Source organism: Capra hircus, chromosome 3, assembly GCF_001704415.2.
Source record: "Capra hircus breed San Clemente chromosome 3, ASM170441v1, whole genome shotgun sequence".
NCBI lineage: Eukaryota > Metazoa > Chordata > Mammalia > Artiodactyla > Bovidae > Capra > Capra hircus.
Window position 1 is genome coordinate 70,389,021 of NC_030810.1, and position 16,750 is coordinate 70,405,770.

Here is a 16,750-nt window from a genome sequence, read left to right on the forward strand (position 1 = left end):
CAAACTCATGTCCATTGAGTCGGTGATACCATCCAACCGTCCTCATCTTCTGTCGTCCCCTTCTCCTCCCACCTTCAATCTTTCTCAGCAGTAGGGTCATTTCCAAGGAGCCAGTTCTTCGCATCAGGTGGCCAAAGTATTGGAGCTTCAGCTTCAGCATTAGTCCTTCCAATAAATACTCAAGACTGATTTCCTTCAGGGTTGACTGGTTGGATCTCCTTGCAGTCCCAGGAACTCTCAAGAGTCTTCTCCAACACCACAGTTCAAAAGCATCAATTCTTCAGCACTCAATGCTCTTTATAGTCCAATTCTCATATCCATACATGGAGAAGGCAATGGCACCCCACTCCAGTACTCTTGCCTGGAGAATCCCAGGGATGGAGGAGCCTGGTGGGCTGCTGTCTGTGAGGTCACACAGAGTTGCACATGACTGAAGTGATTTAGCAGCAGCAGCACATCCATACATGACTAGTGGAAAAACCATAGCTTTGACTAGACAGACTTTTGATGGCAAAGTAATGTCTCTGCTTTTTAATATGCTGTCTAGGTTGGTTATAGCTTTTCTTCCAAGGAGCAAACATCTTTTAATTTCATGGCTTCAGTCTCCATCTGCAGTGATTTTGGAGCCCAAGAAAATAAAAGTCTGTCATTGTTTCCATTGTTTCCCCATCTATTTGCCATGAAGTGATGGGACTGGATGCCATGATCTTCGTTTTTTGAATGTTGAGTTTTAAGCCAGCTTTTTCACTCCTCTCACTTTCATCAAGAGGCTCTTTAGTTCTTTGCTTTCTGCCATAAGGATGGTGTCATCTGCGTATCTGAGGTTATTCATATTTCTCCTGGCAATCTTAATTCCAACTTGTGCTTCATCCAGCCTGGCATTTCACATGATGTACTCTGCATAAGTTAAATAAGCAGGGTGACTATATACAGCCTTGACATACTTCAGGCTCCACTTCTAATTCTAGTTCTCCTGTTGCTTCCCCCACTAAAGTCTAAACACCTCCAAGTCATCCAAGAGGGTTGGGATTAACTTCTTCCAAATTCCTATGAATGTTGATATTTTGAATCAGTAGTGTTCTTAATGTTATTTAGCATAGTGAATCCTTTCTGTAAGATTTTCAGTTTCCTTTGCTTAGATTCATCAGAGGAATCACTCAGCTATAGCCTTAGAAAACTTTATTTCTCAAGTAATAACTCTTTGAAAGTGGAAATTGCTCCTTGACCTCTTGGGCTACCGAATGGATGTTGTGTTAGACAGCCATAAAGACAACATTAATCTGATTGTACATCTCCATCCAAGCTCTTAGTGGCCAAGTCCTTTGTAAATGAGCAGTAGTACAGATTTTTTGAAAGAAATCTTTTTCTGAGCAGTAGGTCACAACAGTTGGATTCAGATATTCAGTAAACCATGTTGTAGACAGATGTATTGCCATCCAGGATTTATTGTTGCATTTACAGAGCACAGGCAGAGTAAATTTAGCATAATTTTTAAGGGCTGTGGGATTTTCAGAATGGAAAATGAGCATTGGCTTCAAGTCACCATCTACGTTAGCCCCTAACAGAAGGTGAGCCAGTCTTTGCAGCTTTGAAGCCAGGTACTGACTTCTGTCTATCTATGAACGACCTGCATGGTATCTGCTTTCAATCAAAGGCTATTTGGTCTACTTTCAAAGTCTGTTGTTTAGTGTGCCACTTTCATTATCTTAACTAGATCTTCTTAACTAAGTGACTTGCTGCAGCTTCTGTTATACATCAGTACTTGCTGCTTCACCTTGTAATGTGGGGAAGTGGCATCTTCCCTTAACCTCATGAACCAGCCTCTGCTGGCTTCAAAATTTTTTCTGCAGCTTCCTCACCTCTCAACCTCTACAGAATTGAAGAGCATTCAGGCCTTGATTAAGACTTGGACGTGACTGAGCAGCTAAGCACAGCACAGCACAGGGCCTTGATGAGGCTTTGGCTTAAGGGAATGCTGTGTCTGGTTTTATTTTCTATTCAAGTCACTAAAACATTTTTCATATCAACAATTAGTAGCATAAAGTACTGAGGGAAAAATTTAATGTGAGACATGAAACTTGTATATTAAAAAGTTCAAAACATTGCTAAGACAAGGATTTAAAGAAATAGAGAATATATATCACATGCTTGGTGTTCATTATTGCTAAGATGTCAGTTCTCTCCCAAACTGATTAATGTATAGATTCAGTGCAGACCCAAACAGAATTCCAGTAGGTTTTTTTTTCTTTTTCTTTAAAGAAGTCAGCAAGCTGATTCTAACAGTTAATTGGAAATGTTAAGGACTTAGAGTAGACAAATAATCTTGAAAAAGAACAGGGTTGGAAGACTTACACTGTGCTACCTAATTTCAAGAATTATTATAAAATTACAATTCAGTAGATGAAAAAATGAGCTCATAAATGTATCAGTGGAACAGAACAGATTATATATTTATACGATTTAATATATATTTACATATACAATATGTAAAAGTATATTTTTAATTGATTTTCAGTAAGGCACCAAAGTAATTCAATTTTGCAAGGAAAGTCCTCAACCAATAATGATGGAATTTTTGGAGAAACCAAAGGGCAAAAAATAGTCTCAACTTCTACCTCATATTTTTAAAATTAAGTTAGGATGGCTCATAGACCTAAATGTAGAAGCTAAAACTAAAAAAATTCTAGAAGAAACAGAATAACCTCATGACTCTGAAGTATGTAGAAATTTCTTAGGGCCCAAAAAGCACTAGTTATAAAAATTAATAAATTAGTTGATCAAAATTAAAAACTTCTTTCAAATCTCTCACCATTAAGAAAATGAGAGCTTCATTGGTGACTCAGTGCCAAAGAATCTGCCTGCCAATGCAGGAGACACGGATATGATCCTTAATCTAGGAAGATCCCACATGCTGCGAAGCAACTACGCCCATGTGCCACAACTATTGAGCCTGTGCTCTAGAGCCTGGGAGCTACAACTACTGAGCCCATGTGTCGCAGCTACTAAAGCACATGCTCCCTATAGCCCGTGCTTGCAAGAGAAGCCACCACAATGAGAATCCCACTCAGTGCTGCTAGAAAGTAACCTCCACTTGACACAACTAGAGAAAAGCCTGCACAGCTAAAGCCCGCTTTAATAAAATAAATTATTTTAAAAAATGAAGACGCGTACTACAGAGCAAGAACTATAAATATGTGAGACGTAAAACTTGTACTCAAAAAAATTTTTTTAAGAAAAAAACTGTAAATTTTAAAAAATTTAATCCCAATTTAAAAATAAGTAAAAGACTTAGATACTTCACAGAATAATATATGTGAGTAGTCATGTGAACATTTCAAAGTATTCAATATCTTCAGTCATTAAGAAAATGAAAATAGAACTACAACAGGCTACCCACTAGAATAGCCAATATTAACAAATGAACAACAAAAACGAATAGCTAATATTAAAGTGACTGGTAACAAAAAGTGATGTAGAATATCTAGAATCACTTCGGAAAATTCTTTGGCAGTTCGTTTTAATTTCTGCTTACATCTATTATATGATCCAGCAGTACCATTCCTGGGTATTTAGGGAAATGAAATGAAAATATTTGTCCACCAAAAGACTTGTACATTAATGTTCATAGTATCTTTTCTCATTTGTAGCCAAAAACTAGAAAAACTATAGTCCATGAATAGAAGAATGAATAGGCAACTTGATACCTTCATACATTTAAATACTATTAGAAGAATAAACTCTTGTTAAACCGAATAACATAGATAAGTTTCAAAAACATATTGAATGAAAAAAGCTATACATAAAACTAAATACTATATGACTCTCTTTATATGACTTAACAAACAAAACCAATGTATAATAAAAATCAAAATAGTGCTTATCTCTCAGGGGCAGGAAATTGAATAGAAAAGGGATAGAAGAAATTTCCTAGGATAATAGAAATGTTCTGTCTTGATTAGGTTGTTTGTTACACAGCACAGGTATATACATTTGATAAAGTTCATTGACTTACATGCTTACAATATCTGGCTTAATTGTTCATGAGTTCTATATCATTAATAAAAATTTAAATATTTAGAATAAGGAGAAATGGGCTTTGAGATCATATAGATCTGGATTTGATCCTGGTTTCTTCACTTTTAAAAGCAGATGACCTTGAGCTAGTTATTGACTAACTGAACTTTAGTCTCCTTAAATGTAAAATAGAGGCAATAGCTACCTTAGAAGCTTATGGTGAGGATAAATTTAGATAACACACATGAAATACTAGTATACTACCTGACTAGAAAGTACCCAATAGACAATAACTGCTATCAGTGAGGCAGTACAATGTTGAGGTCAAGAGTGTGGGCTCTGGAACCAGATTACTTCTGAACCAGTGGCTTTGCCACCAGTTTACTGTATCACATCGGGCAAGTTATTCAATCTTTCTGTGCCTTTGTTTCCTCAGTAATAAAATAGGAAAATGGCACATGCCTTAAATGGTTATTATCAGTATTAAGTCAAATATGCTTAGAGCACTTAGAATAATGGCAATAGTAAATGATCAGTAAATCCTATTACTTACTGTTATTATTCATTTTCTCATTTAACCTAGGTATTATGATGGTCTATCACTTCAGATCACTTCCTTGCCATTATCCTCAAATTTTTAGTTTTTTAGTTACATGGAAAAGCTTTACTCAATTAACTGTCCTTTTTCCCCCCTATATTTAAGTTGTTATATATTGTTTGAGAAAAGCATACAACCATACTGTAGAGAAGACTACTAATATTTCACCAAAATTGGTCCTTTTTGTTTTTCTGTAATTACAGAGTTTTAGCTGGGCCCAGTGGCCAGACACTATATTTCCCAGCCTCTTCAGTGACTAAGTTCTTATCAGAAGGCTACAAGCAGAAATGTGTATAACTTCAGGCCTGGGCATTAAAATATTATATATGTGCTCCTCCAAGGTCTTTTCCGTTCTCTTAAGCTGGAATTGCCTGCAACCCGACGTCAATCATGTAGATGAGGAAAACACCATAGGAGATGGCAGAAAAACGAAATAGAAAGAACCTGGATGCCTATGTGACCTCAAGCATTCTCCTTGGATGAATAAGAGAAAAATAAAATTCTGTCTTTTTGAAACCACCGAATATTGAGGATCTGTTTGTAAAGTAGCTTAACCTTACCCTAATTTTACGCCATTGCCTAAAGATTCTTTATATTAATCTTTATCTCCACATGGATCAAATCTTCACTACTCCTAAGGCTATTCTGACACCCACATGCAGATAGATATTTTGCAGGTGACTTTACCTCCTCCTCCAGAGAAAGAATGGCAGCCATCAAAGAATTTCTACAGCTTCCTGCCCCTTCATTTACAAACTTAATCTGCACTTGGTTTACCTCTTGTTCACCTGAGTGAAGTTTAGGTTTCCCTCTAGGTAATCTGTTTACCTTTATTTTGAATCCCTCTCTGTATCCTCAGGGACTTATCCCCTTCATCAATAATTTCCTCTCATCTCTCTTGTCAACTGTTAATTTTTTTTTTCCCATCAACATTAAATATATCCTAGTCTCACCTAACCTAAAAAAGAAAAATCTTTTCCTCAATCTCACATCCTCAGTCTAGCTGCCATTCCATCATGTACTTACATGGCCCATATTCTTGAAAGCGTTGATTAAATTAGCTGTTTCTGTTTCATTTCCCCTCCCTTCTCATGTGCCTGCAAGAGATCCAGCTTTTTTGGTTATTTCCCAGACATATCCCAGAACCTTTATATCCTTTAAATTCATTCTAGTTGTCAGATGTCACCTTAGCCAGAGAGGCAAAGCTAACAGGATAAGTATCCTGGTTGGCCATAGCAAACATTTGATTTATTTTAGAACTATTCAAAAGATGCATGCATAATAGATGAGATGATATTTTGTTTTCAGTAGATGTCCAATTCCACTTTGTTCGGATTCCATTATCATGTAATCTTATAAGTATACATTTGCTTCACACAAGCTTTTTTTTTTTTTTTTAAAGGCCTGAGTGGTTTATTGACGCTAATTTCAGGTGGCTGCTGCTCATAGCCACCAGCCAGTCATCCGTTCATGTCCTGGTGACCAAGCTCATGTCCAGAAACTGCAAAGGCTCCAGTGGGAATCACGGTGCAGAAGTTGGGAGGCTGGCCACACAGGCCCTGCCTCGGGCGGCACGGACTCGGACCAGATCCTGAAGGAGGAGACAGCAGTCCCAATAGAGATTCTGGGGAGGCCAGGCCACACTCCACCCGCATGCAGCGGGTGCCCCAACACTCCTGTCTCCATGGGAACCTTGGCTGGTGCCTCAGGGTGGGGGCAGCCAGACAGGACTGCCAGCCAGTGAGGTCCTTGGGAGGCTGGCGTGATGAGCTAGTCCAGGCTTCCAGGCAGCAGTCACAGGTAAATGTGTCCCTGGGTGGACACGTCCCTGGGCAACCTTGACCTCCAGCAGTTTCAGGCCAGTTTCCATCCCCAGGTAGATGAGGACCTGTAGCGCCTGGGGCCCAGGCAGGGCTCAGATGAGGGCAGCATGCCTCTTGGACTTCTGTACAAAATGCGTTTCTGCTTAAACACAGACAGGAGTCAGCAGGGAGCCAAGCAGCTCGGTCCTGCAGCTCCTGAGACTGGGCAGCAATGCAGCACAGCCTGTGGTGCCTGAGCCTGGGGTGGGTGGGCGGTCCCCAGGCCTATACCACCTCCATGTGGATGCAGCTGGAACTTCAAAGGCCTGGGCCTCACTGCTCTCAGAGAGGATGCAAGGAATCTGCTCACCATGGACTCCAGGGCAGAGGAGCATCTGGAGTCCTGTAGGCTGTCTATCCCATGGGGCCCAGACCCCATGTGCCTGGCTCCCCACCTGGGCTCAAGGGCAGAGGCTGGAGTGATGCCCCGGGTTGGTCATACTGAGTGCCATGTGCGGTGAGGAAGGCCTGCAGGTGGGCGGCTCCCCCTGCATATGTGGCTGGAATCAGACGAGCCAAGCCAGATGAGACTATGATAGTGTGCCAGTATAACTGTCTAGTAAATTTCATTTATAAATTATTTGGGTTAAATATCAATCTTCTATGAATGATTGCCATGTATCAGTTTTTCTAAATGAATAGATTTTATCTACAAAGCTGAGTATCAAGCTATAAGCCACAGTAGCTTTATGACGGAATACCATAACATGGCTCTCTTTTGAGGGGTCAGTTTGCTCTCTGAAGATAAAGCCTTACAGCTTGCTATACATATATATATATATTTTAATGTGTATTAGGCAGAGTGGACACAGTGTAGACTTAGGACAAATAAAACAACTTTTTGTTGACAGTGAAGAGGGGTATTCTTAAATCTGGCCTTTCTCAAGGGGAGATTTTTAAGAGCAAGGGGAGCAACAAGTATTGTACTTAATGGATTGGCAAAACAACTATAGGATAAAAGCAAAGTATAATTTAAAGGTGAGGAAGTACTGGAAAATCTTGGCATTAGGGCAATGTAAATTGTGCTGTGCTTAGTCACTCAGTCATGTCTGACTCTGTGACCCCATGGACTGTAGCCTGCCAGGCTCTTCTGTCAATGGGAATTCTCCAAGCGAGAACACTGGAGTGGGTTGCCATGCCCTCCTCCAGGGGATCTTCCCAACCCAGGGATTGAACCCAGGTCTCCCACGTTGCAGGCAGATTCTTTACCATCTGAGCCACCAGGGAAGCAAGCCCAAGTAAACTGGAGTGGGTAGCCTGTGTAAATTAGGTCAAGCTATTAGAGCTGACCTACTCTACTACATTATTTCAAACACTCCTATCATAAGTGGCTCCAGTTATTTAACCAAGTAATGAAAGTTGGTGATGGACAGGGAGGCCGAGTGTACTGCGGTTCATGGGGTCTCTTAAGAGTCGGACACGACTGAGCGACTGAACTGAACTGACTAAATGAAAATCAACATGGACACAAGCTCACATCTAAAAGAAACTAGGGCCTGCTTGAAAGAAAACAAACATAGCTATAAGGAAGATACTTTATCAAAGTAAAGTATAGATGAACAGTAATGAAAATATTTAAAAGTTTCATTTTATTATGCTTGTCATATAAAATATACCACTGCTTCTACCAAAGCTCAAAATTTACCTAACAGATTAATAAAATTGGTAAACAAAATGTGATGTTTACTGAAATGTGTAATTCAATAAATGTCTGCTTTTGTTCTTGTATCTACTGATATATTGTAGGGCTGTAGAGAATTAGGAAGATGAGAGAAATTGGGTATGAGGCATTCTGAGAGCCTAAGATTCTGGGAACCTATTTTTGTTACTCATGATTAAACTTCTAAGGAAATTTTTGAAATGTTTAAGAGAACAGTTTGTACTGAGAAATTTCACTGAGGATTGCTGGGCTAAGACTCATCTGTGAAATACACCAGTGGGTGATTGTTGAATCCCTTGTTCAGGTATAGTTGTACAGAAATAAATGTTGCTTTAGAAGTTATACTGAATGAAACCTGAGAGGAAGCATGAGGGCACACAATTAAGTGAGGATTAAAGAAAACATAAACAAGTGATTTAACTGTAGAAGATGATATAGGCCGTACCAACTGTTTGTGGAAGTTGGCACAAAGACATGGTGCTGTAGTGAAGGATGATTTCAGCTCTCCAGTCAGCTACTGGACATTGGATTCTGCTAAAAACAGAGCAGTTGACTAAAAAGTCAACTGAATATCAGGATAATGCTGTAAACAATGTAGGGAACTGTTCCTTTTATTCTGATTGACAATGGATTTGAAAAATGATGAAAGAATTGGGCATATCAGCTTGGAGTTAGTAAAATCTAGGCCTGCTAGGCATGGTCAGAAATGTACCCTCAGGGAATTCCCTGGTGGTCCAGTGGTTAGGATGCAGGCTTTTCACTTCCATGGGCCAGGGTTTGATTCCTGATTGGGGAACTAAGATCCCACAAGCCATGTGTCATGGCCTCAAAAAAAAAATTTTTTTTTAATGCACCTTCAAATTTATGAAAAAATTTTCAAAAATTAGGAGAAAAATGTGGCATCATCTAATGAGTCCACAAAATGTATAACCCAAGAGGCATGGAAAGCTCTGAAAATTATGAAGACATAATAACAGTATTGTGAGACTGACTGCCAACATTTTAAAATACTTTTATTTGCCTGGAGTCAGACCTTTCTAGGGTTGTTAGATATAGGATATGAACTAACATAATTACTGGAGACCCCAGATGCCATCACTAGCTCCTCAGTTGAAGTAGAGGCACATGAAAGCCAGGTGATAAATGGAGCCCTGACCCAAGCATACTCAGTGGGCCCATGGATCTACAAATCCACCTTTTGATTATTTCTCTGTCCCCTGTATACACAATTGGGATGCATATACTTAGCACTTGACCAAAAACCACCAAGGTATGAAAGTTCAGTTAGAAACCTTTGTACCTCTTTTCCAGCCAACAGTAAATCAGAAGTGATACTGCAACCTAGGTGGAATTACTGAGATTAATGCCAACATGAACAATTTAAAGGATGCATTTTTATTCACTTCACTTGAGTGATCCCAGGTGAGGTGTAGAAGATGGTTTTTGACTAAAGTTAAACAAATGGCTGCTATGCTAGATGTGGTATCTTTATTTAGAGATAAACATAGCCTGGCACTTCATATTCAGCTATTGATCTTCAAAACCATTCTATCAATTCTCATAAGTAAAAGATCAAAAGCAAGTTGCTTCTAAATAGTACCAATAAATTGTACCAATGTTTTCTTAGGTCAGTATCCCAAGGCAATAGAAGTAAAAGCAAATATAAATGGGAGCTAATCAACTTACATGCTTTTGCACAGTAAAGGGAACCATAAACAAAGTGAAAAGATAAACTAGACTGGGAGAAAATATTTGCAAATGAAGCAGCTGACAAGGGCTTAATTTCTAAAATGTACATATGGCTCATGTAACCCAATAACAAAAAAACAAGCAACCCAATCAAAAAACTGGGCAGAAGACTAAATAGACATTACTCCAAAGAAGACATACAGATGCCCAAGAGGTACATGAAAAGATGCTCAACATTGCTAATTATTAGAGAAATGCAAATCAAAACTACAATGAGGTATATACCACCCCACACCAGTCAGAATGGCCATTACTAAAAAGTCTACAAGTAACAAATGCTGAAGAGGATGTGGAGAAAAGAACCTTCGTACACTGTTGGGAATGTAAATTGGTGCAGCTACTATGTTCAAGGGAGAATAATGTGGAAGTTCCTTAAAAAACTAAAAATAGAGTTGTCATATGATCCAGCAATCCCACTCCTTGGATTTCCTGATAAAACTCTAATTTGAAAAGATATATGCACCCCAATATTCATAGCAGTATTATAATAACTGAGAAAAAAATGGAAGCAACCTAAATGTGCATCAACAGATGAATGGATAAAGAAGATGTGGTATATATACATGATGAAATACTGCTGGGTCATTAAAAAAAAAGTGAAATAATGCCATTTACAGTATCATGGATGGACCTAGACATTATCATACTAAGTGAAGTAAGTCATAAAAAGACAAATACTGTATGATATCACATATGTAATCTAAAATATGATACAAGTGAACTTATTTATGAAACAGAAACAGACTCACAGACTTAGAAAACAAACTTATGGTTACCAAGGGCATAGGGTAGGATAAAATAGTTTTGGATTAGCAGATATAAAATACTGTATGTAACATAGATAAACAATAAGGTCCCACTGTATAGCACAAGGAAATATATTCAATATCCTGTAATAAACCATAATGGAAAAGAATATGAAAGAGAATATATATATTTTTGTATAACTGAATCACTTTTCTGTACAGCAGAAATGAATACACCATTGTAAATCAGCTGTACTTCAGTTTAAAAAAATAGTCACGTCAGCAGTACATACAAGCTGTCTTGAGTCTACATTAATGCTCCCGAAATTTGTCAAAATAATCTGCAAGGACCTCAATTGTCTTGATAGTCCATAAAACCATTTCGCTGGTGCATGATTCTGTATATTTAGTGTATAATGACATACTAGTCAGACTTGGCAAGCAGGAAATGACAAAAACTTTTGAAACTCTAGTGAGATACATACTTGCTAGAGAGTGAAAGATAAGTCTGTAAAGATTCAGACACCTGCCTCATCACTGACATCTTTGAGATTCTAGTGGTCTAGGAATTGATGAAACAACCCTTCTAAGTAAAGAGCAAGTTATTACACCAGGTACTCCATACTAGGGGACACAACACTTGATGGATCCATTTGAAATTTGGAAACAGTATATACTGCCCCAAACCATTTATTTTGAAATTTAGAAGGTTGTCAGATTTGAGTGAGGAAGATTCTACAGTAGGTCCAGGCTGCAATGCAAGTTGCCCTGCTCCTCAGATCATATAATTTGGCAGATCCCTTGGTAGTTGAGGATCCATGGTAGATAAAAACATTAAGAGGAATCTCTCACAAGCTTTAATGAGAGAGCTATAGCACAAATCCCTAGGGTTCTGGAGCAAGGTCATACTTTTTGCAGCAGAGAATTATATGCTTTTTGAAAAGCATCTCCTGACATGCTATTGAGTACATGTGCATGAGACATCAAGTAACTGCTACAAGAGCTTCCATTATGAGCTACTTTAGTAGCAGTCTATTAAACAATGAAAGTGATAGTTCAGAGACCAAACTTGGGGAGTTCGGAAGGCACAAATAGGGTACATGAAAAAGGGAGCTAGACCCCCATATCACCATCTCTATTACAGTAAGATGTCTCCTTTAGCTCACACCTTCCAGGCTTTATTGGGGGGATGATCTATAAGATGGCTGATGGAGGAAGGAAAAGCTTAGACTTGGATTAAAGAGGAATTGACTCCATATGTTGCATGAACCAAAATATGGAATGATGCTAAACTATAGCAGTGTTGGGGGGAAGTCTTCTAAGCGGACAGAACTGTGAGATGACCATCACACTTTTAAGTTAGAAATAAATAATTAAAAAGATACATAGAAAAATCCCTGTATGTTTGAAAGTAAGAAACACATTTCTGATTAACTCATAAGTCAAAAAAGGAATAATGGAAAAATTGTAAATGTTTTGAACTGAAGTATAGCATAGTACTATGTTTCAAAGCTTGTGTGAGTACAGCTAAAACAGTATTTAGAGAAGTCTATTATAGTTACCAATAGATACATTTTTAAAAAAAGATAGGCTAAAAGTGAATTAGTTAAACGTCTATCTAGAAGTTTTAAAATGAGCAAAATTAGTATAAAAAAGATAATGGTATGAAACATGAATGAAATAAAAAGCAAGTATAAAATAGAATATAAAAAGCCAAAAGTTGTTTTTTCAAAAGACTAGTATAATTGAGAAATATCTGGTGAGCTGATCAAATGAAAAAGAAGCCAGTAATTAGCAATAATTGTAATGAAAGAGCGTATGTACCTACACATGCTGCAGACATTAAAAATTTAATGAGGATATTAAAACTAAGAACAATTTTAAATTTGCTTTAAGCATAATCTAAAAGTAGAAATTCTTAGAAAAATAACAAATTTATCAAAACTTCCATAAGATACCAACACTTCACAAAGTACAAGAACTAGCCTTATTTATAAACATAGATGCTTAATCCTAAAAACTAAGCAAACTGCATTTGTGCCTTGGGTCAAAATGCAATAACAAGGACTAGATGTATCCTCCTGCCTGAAATAATCAAAAGACTGGAAAAATACATGAAACAACAGTTGGGGTTTTGTTTCTTTTTACTTTTATTTGCTCTTATTTCATGCTGAATTTATTTCTAGTTCATAAACTTTTGTCTCTTAAATTTATCTGAGATATCTTTTTCTTCTATGCAGCCTCCTCTTCTGGTTTAGGACCAATTTATTATTTTTCCACAAAAACAAATTGTGGAAAATTTGTGGCAGAGATGCTCATGCATGGGTTAATCCAATGCTAGCATTGCAGTGCATCTTGGGGGATTTTTTTCACCTGGATGTATTCAATGACCAGAAAACCTACATCTAAACCTGTAAGTTAAACATTTCTCTTTGCATTTTTAAGCATGTGTAGCACTCTTTTTGCGCCACTGACTCTGTGTTTAGCTCTATCCACTTATTTAGCCAACTGGCTTTTCCAGTAGTCATGTATGGATGTAAGAGTTGAACCGTAAAGAAGGCTGAGCACCAAAGAACTCATGTTTTTGAACTGTGGTGCTAGAGAAGACTCTTAAGAGTCCCTTGGACAGCAAGGAGATCAAGCCAGTCAATCGTAAAGGACATCAACCAAGAATATTCACTGGAAGGACTGATGCTAAAGTTGAACCTGCAATACTTTGGCCACCTGATGTGAAAAGCCAACTCATTGGAAAAGCCCCTAATGCTGGGAAAGATTGAAGGCAGGAAGAGAAAGGGATGACAGAGGATAAGATGATTGGATGGCATCACTGACTCAAAAGACATGAATTGAAGCAAATTCCAGGAGACGAAGTACAGAAAATCCCTGTGTGCTGCAATCCATGGGGTCACAAAGGGTCAGACTTGACTTATCGACTGAACTGAACCATTGTAACAGAATGGCATACCTTGCTTCTGTAGAGTGGCATCTTTCGGATACTTGGTGGCTTTTTGGGCATGCGGACTATTGATGACCTGAGTAATTTTGTCAGTGTTCTTAAAGTTTGGACACAAAGACTCAAACCTCTTTATTTGCATGATTTTGTGGAGTTTTTTGGCTCAAGTAAATAGTGAACCATTTTCAGAAATCACCTTAAACTGATTAAAGGAAGAGCATGAAATGACACTTTTCAAGACACTGGATTTCAGGCAACAATAGACAGTGATTCCTCATAGGGGAAAAAGACCCAGCAAACCCTCCATTTCCACCAGCTTATTACCTGGAGAGTTTCTAGGCAGTGCACAAGGAGCCCTGGGGAATCAAAGCAGAAGTTATCGGTTATCCTGAATTGAAAGGACAGGATAGGAATCAGGAGAGTCTTCGAAGCTAGAGTTAATGGGGAAGAGTACTAGAGAGGAGGGAGCTGCACAGAGACAGCTCTTGAAATCTACAAACAATTCCCATTAAGTTTACTAGTGAGTAATGATCGGTGAATGTATATGAGAAAACTACACAAATCCAAGGAAAGAACCACCTGAACTAATTGGAGAGAGCGCAGACAAATCTGAGAATAATTTCTCTTCCCACAAGTGAGGGTGGAAAATCTCATCATTTTCAGTGCATCAGGTTGAATTCTCAAAAGTTTTGCTTCAGTAATGGAGAAGTAAATCCTAAACTAAATGCTGCCCTGGTACCACACAGATACTAAAATTGAGACCTTAAAGAATAAAAATTGTTTCTGAATAGCTTAATCATGTTAAAAAACAAATATCAAGAATAAACAGTAATTATAGGAATAAACAATAGTCATCATTCAATAAAGTAAAAAAGAAGTAAACAGAACTGGACCTCAAAAATACAATGTTAGAACTGAAAATTTTAATAGCTTCAAAAACATCAGCAAACTCCTTTGAAATTAGCTAGTTACAAAAAGAAAGTGAAGGTTGCTCAGTTGTGTCTGACTCTTTGCAACCCCATGGACTGTACAGTTCATGGAATTCTCCAGGCCGGAATACTGGAGTAGCCTTTCCCTTCTCCAGGGGATCTTCCCAACCCAGGGAACAAGAAGAAAGAGTGAGGTAAAAAAGAGTGAAGAAAGCCTATGTGAATTGTGTGATAATCTCAAGCAAATGAAAATAAACATCATTGAGTTTCAGAAGGAGAAGAGAGCCAGAAAGGGGCAGAAAGTTAATTCAAAATCTAATGGCTGAAAACTTCCCAAATTTTGAGAAAGATCTAGACCAGGTACATGGTACCTGGAGCTTGAAAGATCTAGACCAGGTACATGGAGCTTGAAGGACCAAAAGCAAGATCAACTCAAAGATTACCCTGAAACACATTATAATGAAGTTAAAATTCAAAGACAGGAGAATTTTGAAAGCAGTATGAGAAAACCAACTCCTTATATACTAGGGAACCACCATAATGATATCAGCAGATGTCTCCACAGAAACCTAGCAGACCAGAAGGGAGAAGGATGATATATTCAAAGTACTGAAAGAAAAAAAGAAAAAACAACTAATACTATACTCAGCAAAACTGTCCTTCAGAAGACATACAGATGGACAGTAGACACATGGAAAAAAATGTTCAACATTGCTCATTATTAGAGAAATGGAAATCAAAACTACAATGAGGTATTACCTCACACCAGTCAGAATAGGCATCATAATAAAATTTACAAACAATAAATGCTAGAGAGGACGTGGAGAAAATGGAACACTCTTGCACAACAATACAACTTGAAAGTTGGTAGGAATGTAAATCGATACATCCACTTTGGAGAACAGTATGGAGACTTCTTTAAAAACTAGGAATAAAACCACCATATGACCCAACTATTTCACTACTGGGCAGCTACCCTGAGAAAGCCATAATTCAAAGTGACACATGTACCCAAATATTCATGGCAGCACTATTTACAATAATTAGGACATGGAAGCAATCTAGATGTCCATCAACAGATGAATGGATAAAGAAGTTGTGGTATAGATACACAATGGAATATTACTCAGCCATAAAAGGAACAGATTTGAGTCAGTTCTAGTGAGATGGATGAACCTAGAGCCTGTTACAGGGAGTGAAGTAAGTCAGAAAGAGGAAAACAAATGTCATATATTAATGCATATATATAAGATCTAGAAAAATGGTACTAATGAACCTATTTGCAGGGTAGCAATAGAGACACAGACATTGAAAACAGAATTGTGGACACAGTGGGAAAGGAGAAGGTGGGACGAATTGAGAGTAGCATTGAAATGTATACATTACCATATGTAAAATAGATAGTGGGGATTTGCTATATGATGCAGAGAGCTCAACCCAGTGCTCTCTGACAACCTAAACGGGTGGATGGGTTGGGGAATGGGAAGTGAGTATAAGAGGGAGGGGACATATGTATAGCCATGGCTGATTCATGTTGATGTATAGCAGGGATCAATACAACATTGTAAAGCAGTTATCCTCCAATTTAAAAGACAAAAACAAAAAACTGTTCTTCAGAAAAGAAGGCGACATAAAGATTTTCCCAGACAAAATCTGAGAGAGTTCTTCACCACTGCCTTACAAGAAATGCTGAAGGAAGTTCTTCAAGTTGAAACAAAAGGCTACTAATTAGTAACATGAAAACTTACTAAAAGGAAAAGTAAATATGTAGTCAAATTCAGAATAATACTGTAGTGATGGTGCTTTTAACTTTAGGTATAAAAGTTAAAAGACAGTAGTTGTAAAAAGAATTATAGCTGCAATAACTTGTTAATGGATTACTATATAAACTAAAGTGTGACATCAATGGCATAAAACATGAGAGGAGAAGTAAGTGTAGAGTTTTTGTATATGACTGTAAGTAAGTTGTTATTGCCTCACAATAGACTGTTCTAACTATAAGATGTTTTATGTAACCCTTGTGGTAACCACAAAGGAAAATCTCTAGTAGGTTCACAAAAGATAAAGAGAAAAAGCTTAAAGTATAGCACTTTTTTTTTTTTTTTTGCTATTAAAAAAAAAGCAAAGGAAGACCAGAGGGGAACAAAGGAAGCAATTAACAAAAGGGTAATATTTCTTGCCTTTGCTTTTGTTGTCAAATCCAAATAATCATTGCCAAGACCAGTGTCAAGAAGCATTT

At 37.8% G+C, this 16,750-nt stretch overlaps 1 protein-coding gene across 2 annotated transcripts in view; it reads left to right on the forward strand.

Moving 5' to 3' along the window:
* Positions 1-6,122, forward strand: part of CCDC18 (coiled-coil domain containing 18) — a 114,778-nt gene extending 108,656 nt beyond the window's left edge. The window contains exon 29 of one of the 2 annotated variants that reach the window (XM_018045770.1): positions 6,015-6,122. The gene's annotated coding sequence lies outside the window, so the exon portion shown is untranslated. Of the gene's footprint in view, positions 1-4,815; positions 5,995-6,014 lie in introns of those variants that run through there. The other variant, XM_018045772.1, reaches the window with a different exon arrangement.